Consider the following 14,224-nt stretch of genomic DNA (forward strand, 5'->3'; position numbering starts at 1 on the left):
AATTAATGAGAGGCATTATGGGGAAAAATTGTGAGGGATGGTGAATGTAATTGCTGAATCCCCAGGAAAATATGTGCTAAGAGAGGCTGCGCTTTCTGATGACTGTGATATTCCCTTCCTGAAACAAAGCTGAACACCAATGAGTGCTTGGGATAAGAAGGGCTGGATTTATCCTGCGTAGAGATATGCTGATAAAATAGTTTCTGGTTATTTCTCTCACTAAACTATCTCACTAGCAGAGTTCAAAGGGAGATACTAGTGGCCTTTATCAAATGAAAGAGCTTTCAACCCATCTGAGAGCAACAGCGTGCTGCCCAAGGAATATGAAGATAAGCTGCCATCATTTCATACTATGCTATTTTATTCCATCAGACAGACTATTACTTGCTTTCACAAATTTACAACAGCGACCATACAAATGATGGTTTGATGTCTGTGGTGGGTGCACTCGCCTCCCCACCTTCAACAACACCAGAAACTTCTTGATTGGTGGACCACACATGAGGTCTGTGGTCATGTACACACCTCAATCAGGTGCCCACCATCACATATCCATCCTGGTTCAGTGACTATGGTCATGTACACACCTCAGTTGACAGACAGGGCCCTTAGACAATTAAATGACTTGGTTGAGAGAAGTTTCTATGGTATAAATGGATCTTGCTGGAGCTCCCATTTGAGTTGGTCGTCGTTGGAGCAGCAGGTCTGCAGCTGAGGACTCTCCCCTTAGGTCAGAACACTACCTGAGGAAAGTCCTTGAGGTTTAGAGCCTCGTCGCATAGGTGAGTGATTTCACATTTTAAATCATCATTCCAAAGTCTGGGGATCCCCTGAGATGTCTGCATAGTAATTAAATTCCACTTGGTATCCTTAACCTGTGAATTACTAAATGTTTGTCAGAGTGTAAAGTGATTTTGACTAAGAACAATTTTTATTCTCGATTTATCGCCAGTTAAACAATTCTGGTTGAAAAAAAAAAAATAATTCCCCTCTGAGTTTGCCATCTGCCTAGTTTGATTTGTGGTGTGCCTCTGCGACAATGTCATGTGCAGTCTCATGGTTTAACTAGTAGGGGAGAGAAAAAGGTAATTGCAAAATGTACAATGACAATGAAACAGCAAATCTAAGTGGTTATGTTAGCAATTATTCCTGATGTGTGAATAGTTCCATAATATGTAATTTTCAAGAGGAAAATTTCTTTTAAAGAAAAGTCCTTTCTAGAATTCTAATAAGGTCCAAAGGAAATTAATGCCGAATCTCATTGTGAGTTGGGTGAGCAGCATGAATGAGAGGTAGCAGGAAAGTTAGCTGAGGTGTCACTTGTTGCTTCCTGACAGCTTCAGGGAGAGGAAATCAGTCAAGGACTGACTCTGAAGAGAGCAGGCATCAGCCTGGCTGTCATTGCTGGGGAAGTAGCTGGAGTGTTGCAGTCTTTGGATGTGCAATAAACAGTCAATACAGGAAACCAGTTCAACATCCCTCCTCTGAGCAGATCACCATAAGCAACAACCAGAAATTTCTAGCAGGTGGTGAGAGGAAAGCCCCCGCACCAAGAACAGTGGTCTGCTTCTTTTCTGATATTGTTCTAAAAAGTTGGGAGGACACTGAAGACAACCCCTCTGGGAAAATGGCATTGACTTCAGTAACTTTAAAAGTGAGGATTAGCCAACAGAAAATGGGTTGTGGGACAAAATAAAATACTCTAGGACATTCTGACTATAGCAATAGGTGCTTGTTTAACATGGCTGGGAAGACTGTTATTAAAATAAATATTTGTTGCTTAGATACCTTGTTAGTTCAATAGCCTGGAAATCTAGTTTGTGTCATTAGACTGGTGGTGCAGATATTTTATAGATATGTCGTTACAGCCATTGCAGGCAGACCTAGGAGGCAGAGAGGGAACTCCTCAAACACTAATAAGAAATAAAGCGGTTACTAGCAGCAGCTCTGACCCAGAGTGCAAAGGTATCCTTGGAAGACAGGCAGCTTTCTGAGTGGGAGCAGGAGAGGAGGGCAAGCGGGAAAACAGTGGTAAAAGAGGGGGGAGACCAGCAGCAGAATGAGTCACAAGGAGAGGGAGCATGCTGCCTGATAAATGCCACCCCAGCTGCAGCACTGCTGATTCAGGCTGTGCTCATATCAGTTGGCAAGGAGGAACAACAAAGAAAGACGTTGGACACCAAGGGGTGGTCTTCTGACAGCAAGGATCCGTCATCCTTACTGCATGAATTTCAAAGGTTTTACTTGAGTCTGGCTCTGGACTTGTGTCATGAGCTGAGGTCCAGTTGGTGGCTGGAGCATTGTAGATGTATTCCTATGGTGTCCCTTTTGAGTTTGTGTTGTCCAAGCACAAATAAGCACCCAAATGCATCTAATTTAAGTCAGCACAAGCCTATTTTTTAGGCCTCTAGCCCATGGTGTAGAAATGTTCATTCCAGCCTTCCTAAAGCAAATTCTCTGTATCACTAAGACGGGCAAAGTGGTGTCCCTAGAAACTTCCAGATAGGAATTCAGCATCTTTGATTGAGCATCTCTCTCTCTCTCTCCATTGATAATTTAAGAAATGAGTAGGAAATGCTGGATGACTCATTCTACCAGAGATACTGCTTTTCTGTGGAGGATCAGCAGCATTTTAAAGAAGAGGCAGTGACAGTAGCATGTTCATCTGCCTCTCCCTGCCATCTCACCATGTAATTGGACTAGGGAGTGGAAAATGTGTCTTGAGTGTGAGCAGCCTTGGCTCTGTGCTTTCCTCAGCCTAAGAAGATCTGGTTTTGTCTGATAGGAACATGTGCCAGCCTCAGCATGGAGGGAATCCAGAGAGGGAGTGTGAGGAACCCTCTGTCTCTGCTGTTGACAGGGGGACCCTCTGCAATCATTAATGGGGCTTAGCTCCCAAACCTCATGGAGCTCAGCAGGAAAGGTAGCAAGAGGGAGCTTGAGTCTCATGTGGGAAGTGGCAGGAGGCTCTGCTCCTTGCAGTATATCAGTAACAACACAAGTGGTCACCAAAGAGGAGCCGGGCTATTTTGAGGTAAGACACCAACTGCCCCCTCTTGAAAACTAACTGGAGCCATTTTCCTCTTGCATCTTCTGCTTCTGGCTCCAACACCCTCACCTTCCAGCCTGATAGGGATCAGGGTAAGCAGAGAAGTTCTTCCTGTGTTTAGGTCTCTACCAAAACAGGTCCCAGGGGTGTACTGTACCCTGCACACAACGTGGGCACCTGAAAGGTCCCACTCTGCAGATTTCCTTACCATAAAGCACATGAAAGCTTGAAAAACAGAGACTGAGTCAAAAGTGAAAGCGCTAGGGTTGGATCCTGATTTCAGACACAGAACTCCTGGAGCAATGCTGGCACACAGATAAAATTTTCCCCGTGTTCGAGCTATTTCTTGGAGTTTTAGCAGCTGATATATTATAAACATTTATGTTTCTCAATTCAGTTTATACCATTTCATCACAAGGGGCTTTGGCAGATGGTAACCCTTGCTGTAGCAGTTTAAGATGCTATTGCTTTCAGCTGCCCACTCTGTCCCTCTGTTCAAAGTTATAGCCTTGTAAGACTAAGCAGAAGGGGACGTGCACCCAACTGCATCTGCTCCCACACTTTGAAGCCTTCAACAAGTGCTGTGGACCACAATTTGGAGCAACAAAGAATGGGTGACATTTCCTTCTTCTCACATTGCTAACGGGCCAATAACCTTTGCAACAGGGAGTAAGCAACATCTGGAGCTGGTCACATATTAAAGCAGTAGCTCAAGTTTCTTGAAGTTCATGTGTGGCAGTTGTAAGCTGCGCTGGTCCTAGAAGGACTTTACAGGGTGTTTCAAAAAGATTGACCCAATTTCAATTCCAGTTTCATTGAAATTGGATCCGTCGTTTTGAAACACCCTGTATTAATGTAGGTACACTGATTTGAACAGGTGGTTCACGCCTGGGTGTGTAGCCATATCACCATTTCTGCTCTTTGTGCTCCTAAAGAAAGCAAAGCTGTATTTTATGAGCAAACCAAACTATCCCAGCAAACATGAACTCTTGCCAGTATAGCTGGATCTGCATCAGAGGCTTCTGCTGACACAGCTAAGACAGTCAAGGATTATTCTTCTCGTCCCTCCTATCAACACACCAGGCTGGAAAATATCTGTTATAGAGCCCAAAATAAAAGCAGTCACAATCGTTTTTCTTTTCTGCAATGCTCCAATTTAAACAGGGTCATACAGGCTGCATCCGTGGGTGCAGTTTTTCTGCTGAGATCAATTTTGGTGCCCTGAAGAATTCGACTAGTCGTAATGTAGTGCAGATGTAAAATTAGAAAGCCCAATTATGGCCAGGCTCTGTCTGTACAGCTCTCAGCTTTGGGGGTTGGAGCCCCCCAGCATGTTCACTTGAGAGCAGAAATCTGCCAGAGAAGCCCTGCAGCCAGACTCTGAAAACAAAATATTGGGAGTGCACATGAAGAAGAGGAGCTCAGAGTTACATCTACCTGCTGTGCTGTCTGCTTGTATAAGCATTTTTTACTTATAGAGAAGCGATTATGGCTGAGTACAAATACTGGCAAAACAGTTCTGAGAAAGACGTTGAAGGAAAAATGTGGATTAGCAGGGATGACTGGTTAAGCACCCATGTCACCTCTTTTTAGGGCAACGGAAATACTTTATTATTACTAGCCTATCCTAGGAAATGCAAGTCCTCCATTCCTTTCCTTGTCCCTGTTGTTTAATAATGAGTGTGATCAGCCATATGGTGTCCTATACAGTCTACAGACCAAAAACCTATGGACAAGTTACTAAACCCATTAAAGCCATGCAAGCAAAATCTTGATCCTACTGACTTCAGTGGAGCATGGATTTTACTTTATGTGCACAAACTTTCCTGTGTGTATAAAGTCCTTTCACACTATGTTCTGCTGTTGTGTAATAGTTAAATTATTTCCCAGTATTAATGTTTAACATAGATTTTTTTTCCCAGTTTTAGTGTACAGTTAATTGATTCCAGTTCTGCCCTGAGTTTCTGGTAACTGAACCATACTTCCTTTGCAAATGGGTGATGCATGGGGATGTTATCTGAACCTGGGACCGGGAGACAAAGAACCTGATATGTCATTGCCTTCCACTTCCACTCCTGCAGCCAGTATGTGTGATGCTCCCCTATTCTGCAGTGGTGAGTCTGTGCTCACTTTTCAGTGGTGTGAAGAACAATTCATTCTGCTGACCAGCGGACAAGGAGGTCCACAGATACACACTTTCTCGTCTTGCCTCTCCTTGTAACTCCTCAGTAGCCTTGGGCATTTCATTTCTTGTCCCTCCCCTTTTTTTCATATTTATAAACCAGGGATAATATTTATACACTGTTTCAACTGTTATGATGACTATTAATTACTGCTCACACACCGCTCTGGAAATTAAGGTATTGTGCAAGTAGTAAGCATAAGTTAATTATTGAATATTCAGAATTATTTGACCCTATGGGCTATTTTTAGCTCTTGATTCTTAGTCTGTGCAGAAAACATCCGTATTTCTTTCAGTATGCATTAATGGCAAAAGGTATATATGGTCTGAAGCTGGCTGGTACAGAGACAGCAGACTCTCCAGAAACATAGAAAACAAATAAATGTTTGCATCGTCTTCTAAATCCACTACTGCACCTCCTTTCTTTCCAGTCACCTCTCTTCCTTTCTTAGTGTTATATGGAGTGGTTTTCCCACATGTTGCTACATTAAACCTACCTGGAGGTTCTGTCCACCTGGAAACTGGTCTTCAGATTAGCCTGTCCCAAATGTTATTTTAAAAACTAATTTCATTTCTGTCTTCTGGTGTTATGCTAATTTGTTCATATCTTTTCAAGTTTTAGACTAGAGGAAAATAAATTCTGTATTTTCAATTATTTATGACTGAAAAAAATCATTGAGTGTTTGGCTGAACTCTATATGCATGGCTCAGATAAAGAGTTTCTATGTCATCAGATATGAGTCAGTCATGGTCCGTCTGAATGAATGTTGCTTGGACTCTGGCTGTCTTCACTGACTTATGGTATGGATCATGTGTGTGTGTGATGGTGGAAAGAGGCAAAGAGCTGCAATTGACCCATTTTGTGCTGACTTGCCCTCTCAGGAACACTGAGAAAAATCAGTGCCTGTGTTGTGAGGACCACCACTGAGAAAGATGCATTTGCTCATTGAGTAGATTGTTATCATTATTATGCCTCTTCTCTCCAATGTATGCTGGGTTGTTTTCATGCTGTGGAGAATATTGACTCTTGCTCTGTGGAGAATTCGGCAGGATCTCCTTCCCCATGTCTGCAGCAGTCATGCAGAAGAATAACTTCATATTTGCACCAAAATAATCATGCACCAAAAGCCATAGTGAGGATTTAAGGAAATGAATGAGAGTTGCATGCTCAGCCACTCATCTTTATGACCAGGTAAGATCAACATTCAGAGAACAAAAGGTTATAATAATTTTCTCTACTGGGTATTTCTCTTCTACAGACAGTTTTGGTGAGTCTACAGAGATTAACTCAAGAAATGCCTGTAATTCTCAAATTCTCAAATCTGTGCACTGCTAGTAACTCTGTTCAGGGAGTACCAGATAAAATCTAAAAAACGCAGTGACCATCCTCTGCTACACAAATAGCACAACTGCTGGAAGTGGACCTAGGAAAGAGGAGACAGGTATGTTTACACTGGAGTGGAGAGGTGACCAGGAGACTTTTCAGATGGTCTCCTAACAATACTGTTGCCCTTGAGATCACCCTTCCTCATGTGAGGCATGATTCAGGATACTATAAAGCCTTCATTGCCTCAGGCAGCATCGTTTTTCCAGAGAAGCAGTAGGAAGAAAACACAAATGTAGTAAGTTACAAAGCAATACAGAGCCATCAACTGGTTCTTCTGGCCTAGTCCCTGAAGAGGAGGCCAGAGAGGCAGACCAAGATCAATGGCCATCATTCTGACCTTGTCTTGGTTCATGCACAAAGCCAAAAGCCATTCGTTTTTCTGGAAAAAAAAAAAATAACAGGAGTTGTACAATATATTTTGTCCCAGAAAAGCCAAAATGCCTGGAAAGGGGTTTCTTCCATCCACAAAGGTGTGGCTCTGAGAAGGCTGAGAATGGTGAGACTGGGGAGAGTGAAAGCCTGTAACTGATGGGTGATACTGGTTTGAAATACTCCATATGCAGCTTTTTCTGGGTAATGTTAGTGGATTCAAACCTCTTGGATACAAAGCGATATTGAAATGGAACCTCTGGGGAGAGACGTGAGCTTTCTCCTGTGTTAAAGGAGATTAAGACTCAATAGGGACTGGACTGAGTGGGAGGTGATTTCTTGTGCAATGACAACAGGCTACGGATGTGCACGTGGAAGCTCGTGCTGGAGCAGATTGGACTCGGTAGCGAGGACAGCACTGACTGAACTGGTGGTGGAACCAAACAGGGGTTTGTGTGTGCGTGTATAGGCACAGTCATGTGTTTCATTAAACTTATGTGGTTGTGCCGGGGACAAGCGTGTCTGAAGAAGGATCATTACATACTAAGGGTGAGGAACAGAGGTCAGCAAGCAAGGATCCTGCCAAGAGACCAGCAAGCAAAAGAGGAGTCAGCTGCAGAAAGGGGCAAGCCTATGCACAAGGAAAGATGATGTTTAGAAACTCATTGAGGCAGCTGTGAGTGGGAGCCCAAAGCCAGGAAATGCTGCCATGTAATACTGCATATCCACATGTATTATCAAGAGATGGGAGGTGTGAGACCCTCGTATTGGATGAATAGTGGCAGTTTAGGAGTAAAAATGTGGAGAACTGGTGGCAGATAGCGTGGCTCTGTGCTTGCAAGGAGAAACGCATGTAAAGGATGGGAAGCATATAGGATACAGAAATGGTTGTATGTTTTACCCAGTAGCTACAGAAAATAAACAATATCTTGAAAAAGCAAAGCTTTCATCTTGCTGGGAGGATAAAACTGTACAAAAGGTTTTTGCATTGGAAAAGGAAAAGATAACCTGTTCAGAAGGTGGTGTCTTCAGTGACAACTTGTTTTTTTCTTGGTGTGACAGTTATCGTGTTGAGTCCTGGGGTATAAATTGTGCTACAGTAACACAAACAATTAAATATGTCTGTATAATTACGCACGTCTGAACAGAGAGGAAGGAGTACTGGAGACTGAAAAATGGCAAATTGTCATTCTGCAGAGGAAAGGGGTTAAGTAACAGTCAGAACGACTCTTTGTATATTCCCAGCATGTTCATGCAGCAGCTACAGCAGTAATTTAGTAATCAGTTAGAGTCAGGGTGCATTTGAGCTGTTACAAAATACGTGGTTTGATTTGGTTCCATACCAGAGCTCTTCTGCTATTGCTGTTACGGTTTTCCATTAGTATGTAATATTCTGCCTAACTGTATTGTAATAGCACACTATGAGCAGCTCTGTGCTCTGCCCAGAACACAATATTTAAAAAAAGAACTGTGGATTTTTAACCCATTCATTTTTATGACTAAGATTATTGAATTACTTATAGCACTACAATAATTTTATTCAGGAATCACAGTGACCTTTTGCTAATAGGCAGTATAACAAGTTGCTCCATTACAATGTGGCCTCGTCTTCCAAAGTCTGAAACTTGGCAGCTGAGAAGTAGAAATGGAGACAACATGAGGGACTTTCCCATAGACTTCCTGAGGAATCAGACATGAATTAATTACAACACAGGCAGAAATGCATAGTGGCCGTTGCTTCAGGATATAAACCAGAATAATATCCATCAGGAAAGCTGATGTGATTTCAGATGAGACTATATCAAAATCTGACCTAGGACATTTGGACATTGGCTGAGCCTGGAGAAAGAACTCACAGGAGCTGTTAATGCAAGCACAGATATTGATCCTCATCCTGATGCCTGAACGAGCTCATTTGTTACTTGACCTCAGCTCCAGCTTGGGTTCAGCTTTGTGCAGAGACAGATGCATGGGTTGTTCCAGACAGGCTACACTGTTCAGCTCACCTCCCAGACACATATCTGAAATGTTTTCCAGCCCTGAGCGTGTAGAGGCTACATGTAAAGAGAAATAAAGCTATTTGTACCTGGCGTGCTGGGAGGGCTTGGAGGATGTGCCCTCAGACTTGGGCTGCTCTGCCACTGCTGCGGCAGAACCACGAGCCTGTTCCAGCCCTTGCACAGCTGCCGATGCAAATGCCTGGCAACAAGAGTACCAAAACCTATCATTAGTAGCTCTTAAACACAACGTTTTGGAAGCAGCATAGGAAAACACAAAACCTCTGGTTGCAGGAAGCTAGGATAACATCCTAGCAGCCCAGGAGAAATCAAAACCTATGTACTAACATCCCTGTTCTGAACAAGTCACAGAGGCTTTCAGGCACTGTGGTGACTTGTGGCCAACCATGCCATTAATAGAGAAGGACTGCACATAACTAGGTGAGCGTGTCATCTATGGTAAAACAGGATACAAGCATGACTGTGTATCAGGATATGTTTCTGGATGACACAGTCACGGAAAGGACCACCTATCAGCTGGGCACATTTTGGGACCATGGCACAAGGTCTTCATCAGCCAGGAAGACACGTGACAGGACATCAAACTCCGTGGTATTATAGACAGTCTGCCTGTAGCATGGCTGAGAAGGGCTGTCCGTACACAAAACTTCTAATTTAGCATGGGACCAGATTTGTATCAAGTCAGGTGATGCCCCATTTAAATTAATTTTTAACCGATATTTTAGTCCTTGGTAAACCTGAACTTTTATGTAGATGTGGTTATATTTTCTCTAGAGAGCAACTGTACCTGCTATCCTCCTTGGGCTTTCCATATTGTACTGATAATCCCAAAGCGAAATCTCATTAATGTGTTCTGAAAGTAGCTCACAGAGTTGCAGTTCCTGTCAGAGCAGCTGATTTTGCATTCCAGAGCCAGTGTGCATCACACCAGCTAAAGCAGGGGCTTGGCACTGCAGTACTCACAAGTTCCAAGATGATCTGCCTGTCATGCCTGTCGTGGCATCATGTCTGTGATAAGCAACTCTCTCCTCATTATCCTCTCTTAAAAGCCTATACCACTTACTGATTACTTCAAGAGGAGCAGATAAGGGCCCTGTCATTTTACACGGCTTAATGGTTTCCATTAAAGAAGACCATCATGACATTTCATGAGAAACTTTCATATATTCGGTCTTTTGAGGGGGGCTGAATTTTCAGCAGCAGCGAAGTCTTTTGGCTGGAAAAGCAGAATTCTTGTTAGGTTTTGGCTGGTTAGTTGTGAAAAAGTATATTACACCCCCAAAATCACCTTTACTTTTCATCTTTGGGAAAAACTTGCTTCCTTGCCAGCATCAACCTTCTGAGGGTGTGCTGTGGCTTTAGCAAAACTGCTTATCTCACTCCTTTTGGGAGGCCCCTGTACTGTTCTGCTGAAGTGATAATGAAGAGGAACAGGCCAGGGGCCTTCCCTCTCTTTATACAATCATATAATGCATTTTTCTAAGCCCAGTACAAAGCAGCAGAGCACCTTCTCTTCTGGGGCACCATGTCAAAAAACAGCGTTCCCAGTCCTTCTGTCAGGTCCTCAGTCCCCATGCATGCCGCAGACACTCACTATCTCCCAAAAGTAAATAAGGAACAAACCGAGCACAGCAGTCCTGACTATGTCCATTGCTCAGTCTGGAGACACCTTGGGTACTCAGTTCAGTTGTCCGAACATAACTTTTCTGTGCTGTCTCAGATGTCCTCCTCTTCCCTGCAAACTCCTGTGGGGCTGAAGGAAAAACAGGAGACCCACGATCCTCTGGAGAGGTGGCTGGAGAGTAAATGGGATTCCCTAGAGTACTGAATACAGCAGTAATATCTACAATTAGAGAACAGATTCAAACCCTCTTCTTCATCTTCACTTTCAGACACCTAAATATAGTTGTTTGCAGTATGAGTGGAATAGGTGTCTCAGTTCCTATTACTGTCACTGGAGACCCAGTTAATACCATTGAGTAGAACATGGAGAGCTGTGAATGCACCAAATGTGCCTGTTTTAGGGAAGCCCTGTAGACACCATTGACTGCAGTGGCAAGACAGGTAAGTGGCTCACATGTAGACAGCTATTCTAGCAACACCTAATTCAGTTATCTGGTGAATATGTTGCAATTTTCTAGATTTTACAGCATTATAATTTTTTATATCCACCTCTCCCTTAATTTTGCATTTCAAATTCCTTTCTTCCAATATTTAATGATGCATTATTAATATAAATATAGCAATACAAATATATTACAAATATTGCTATAAAGAAGCTATATTTATTTCAGTTGCATAGTCAAGCACTTGGGAGTTAGGTAATGCCAGATGTATGCACTGCAAGCACAGCAAGATACATTCTGTATCACATAAATCAGATGGATAAAATTAACACAAGATGAACCATCTGCTACAGGGATAGGATGGGAAGATAAAGATAATAGTGACCAGGACAAGTTGCATAAACTAGATATGACCACTAAGAGAAAATGAGTGATTGCCTTTATTTTCTTCTAAGTGGTTTCAGGAGACCTCTTGGCCCTAGTGCTATGGATATTCCTGAAATAATACTCTGTATATTGTCTATATCCCTGGATCTTCTGAAATAGCATCATGAGAAACAGTGCGTCTGCGGGGATTCAGACATGCCTCCTCAAATACCTGTTGACAGACAAATTCCTGGTGTTAGGAATTTACGGGATTAAGTGGGAGTTCCTTTAGCAAAAGTGCTGCAAGTCAAAAAAAAAAAAGAAGGACATTTCATGTTACAGAACGTGATGCTGGGCTTCAGTGTGAGGACAGCCCACCCTGAGCCCACTGCCCTGCAAGGCCAGTGCCTTGCAGCACAGATCCTGCTGTGAGTGGCCTCACATCACTGCGGGCCAATGTGTGCTCAGTATAATCTCCTTCACAAATACTTTGTTTGGAGTGTTATTTTCACAGGGGCAGATCTCTGAGCATGGGTGTGTGCACACGATGTTGAATATTGTACGTGAAGTTGTGATCTCAGTCTTTGGATCTTTGTGTCTAAGTATCTCCAGCTGTCTCTGGTGATGGAAGACAACACTGACATGGCCTAGGACTCCACACAGGATATTTTAGACATTGGGCGTGGAAAGAAGAGGATATAAAGTAGGATTAGGTCCTCAGTTCTTCCTCCTTACCAGTCGTTCCACCAGAACGTTAGCTCCAACATAACTCCTGTTCTCTTTCTGATTTCTATGTTTTTATGTTGATGCACATAGATCTTGACAATAGGCATGGAAAAACAAAAAGTGATGTGATTTCCTCTCCCTGTTGTTGGACTGGATGAATGCCACTCTTTTGCCTCAAATGCATCTTTCTCCAGCAGGCTCTGTACAGCATCCCAAGCTGCTTTGAGATACAGGTTTCTGGTGAAGGTACTGGTAGAAAAGCAGATTGCTGGGAGTGCTAGGGAAGTCTTTAAAAAAACTACCTGAATTACTGGTTTGTTTATCTGTCTACTAATTTCAGGTTCAGATGCATGTTTTTACAGTGGGACCTAGGGGTATTTCCCAGCTTCTGGATCTGTGTGTGTCTTCATGCTGCTTCCAGACCTGGGGTTGAGTCAAGACTTGGATATGCACCAGCCTCCTGCCTCCTCACCCCAGATTCAACAAGCTTGCATGAGCTGGACAGAGGAGCAGTGACACACTTTGCCTGCCTTTCTAACTGAAAGAAGAGGAGACCAGGTCTGCAGAGCTCACCACAGTGCCACCATGGCCTATGCTACCTTAGCAGTACCCACTCATGAGTACTTCATACTCCTTTGCAATCTGTTTTGAGTTTATGGTGCATCAGATGATTCATAAAACAGGGGAGAAGAATAACTGGGTATAAGCAGCAACTCTCACGATACTCTTATTAATCATCTCAGAGCATTATTGTTCCACCACATTCTTCCCACTAGCTGATACCCCTCCAGAGTGTTCATGTCCCATAGGCTTGTGCAACAAAGAGTGGCTTAAACACGTGCGAAGCCGTGCCTTGTGTGCATATGCAGTTCTCCCAATAATCAGCAATTCTGCCTTTGTTCCTCCTGGAATCTCAGCAATCCACTCCCCACCCACACACCCACCATCTGCTTCGGGCTTTTTGCTGCCATCGCTGCACCCTCATGAGAACAACTGCACACAGCTCATCCTCCGAAACATCTCAAATGTTGCTTTAATTCCAGTCTAGAAGGAGGAACTGTGGGAAGGATATGGAGCTCTCCCTTTTCCTGGTTTCTGAGAGTTTTGAAAAAATACTCGTTCTGTAATGACCATAACACAGAAATTATCTGGCTTACAAAATGCTCTTCTTCTTCCCTTCTACACACGCTTCAAAACACACCCCTTGCCCTGCTTTTTCTTTGGAGGATGCAGTCTGTAGTTAGTACTCTTTACTATTGTTAGCATGGATTGCTATAGTGTTTCCTAAATATCTTGGTTCAAGTAGGTGGAAAAAATACACCACTTCTCAACCTTCTGAACTGCTTGCTTTTCTCAGCTATCGGAATAAGTCAACGTGCAATGCGTAATATGTGTGTTGGTTTGTGAAACTGGGGTCTAGTGGGTGAGAGAAAGAAAAAGTGTGAATATAGATGCATGGATTTAGCTTCTTTAGGCTGTTTCCTGCAGGTAGTACATCTTGCTTCTTGGCCTCCACAAGAGCAGGCAGGTCCACATTTACCCTACACAGTGCCATTAGCACCAGAAGGTTCTCTGGAAACTTTAATTATGCTAATGACATCAACCCAAGCTACCAAATGGATAGCTCATTTCTGTAACTGAGTGTTTTTCTCTAACTTAATGCACACTGCTTTCGAAGCCATCTCTAATATAAACCTTAACTGGTCCAAGCAATATTATTTGTTTTCCAAATGTCATTAGTTTAATTTGGGAATTTTCTGTGTTTGGCACAAAGGTGAAGGCAGGTTCTCACTGCAGGTGTGTTGGAGCTCACCTGTGGTAGTTTCCATTACATCAATCACAGGAAATTGTACATTTCCACGTAGCAAAAGGCCACATAGTTGTCACTGCTGAAATAAAACTGGGGGAGGAGGAGGAAAGAAAGAAATATCTTTCTTTTTAAACATGCATAATCATTCAACTGAGTAATATGGCTTTTGAAAAACTTTCAGAACAATTCCCTTCCTCCTGAGGCTAAGTTAGAGGAATTGGTAAGAGAATTACTTCAAAAGTTCAGAATTG

This window comes from Patagioenas fasciata, chromosome 1, assembly GCF_037038585.1.
Source record: "Patagioenas fasciata isolate bPatFas1 chromosome 1, bPatFas1.hap1, whole genome shotgun sequence".
Classification (NCBI taxonomy): Eukaryota; Metazoa; Chordata; class Aves; order Columbiformes; family Columbidae; genus Patagioenas; species Patagioenas fasciata.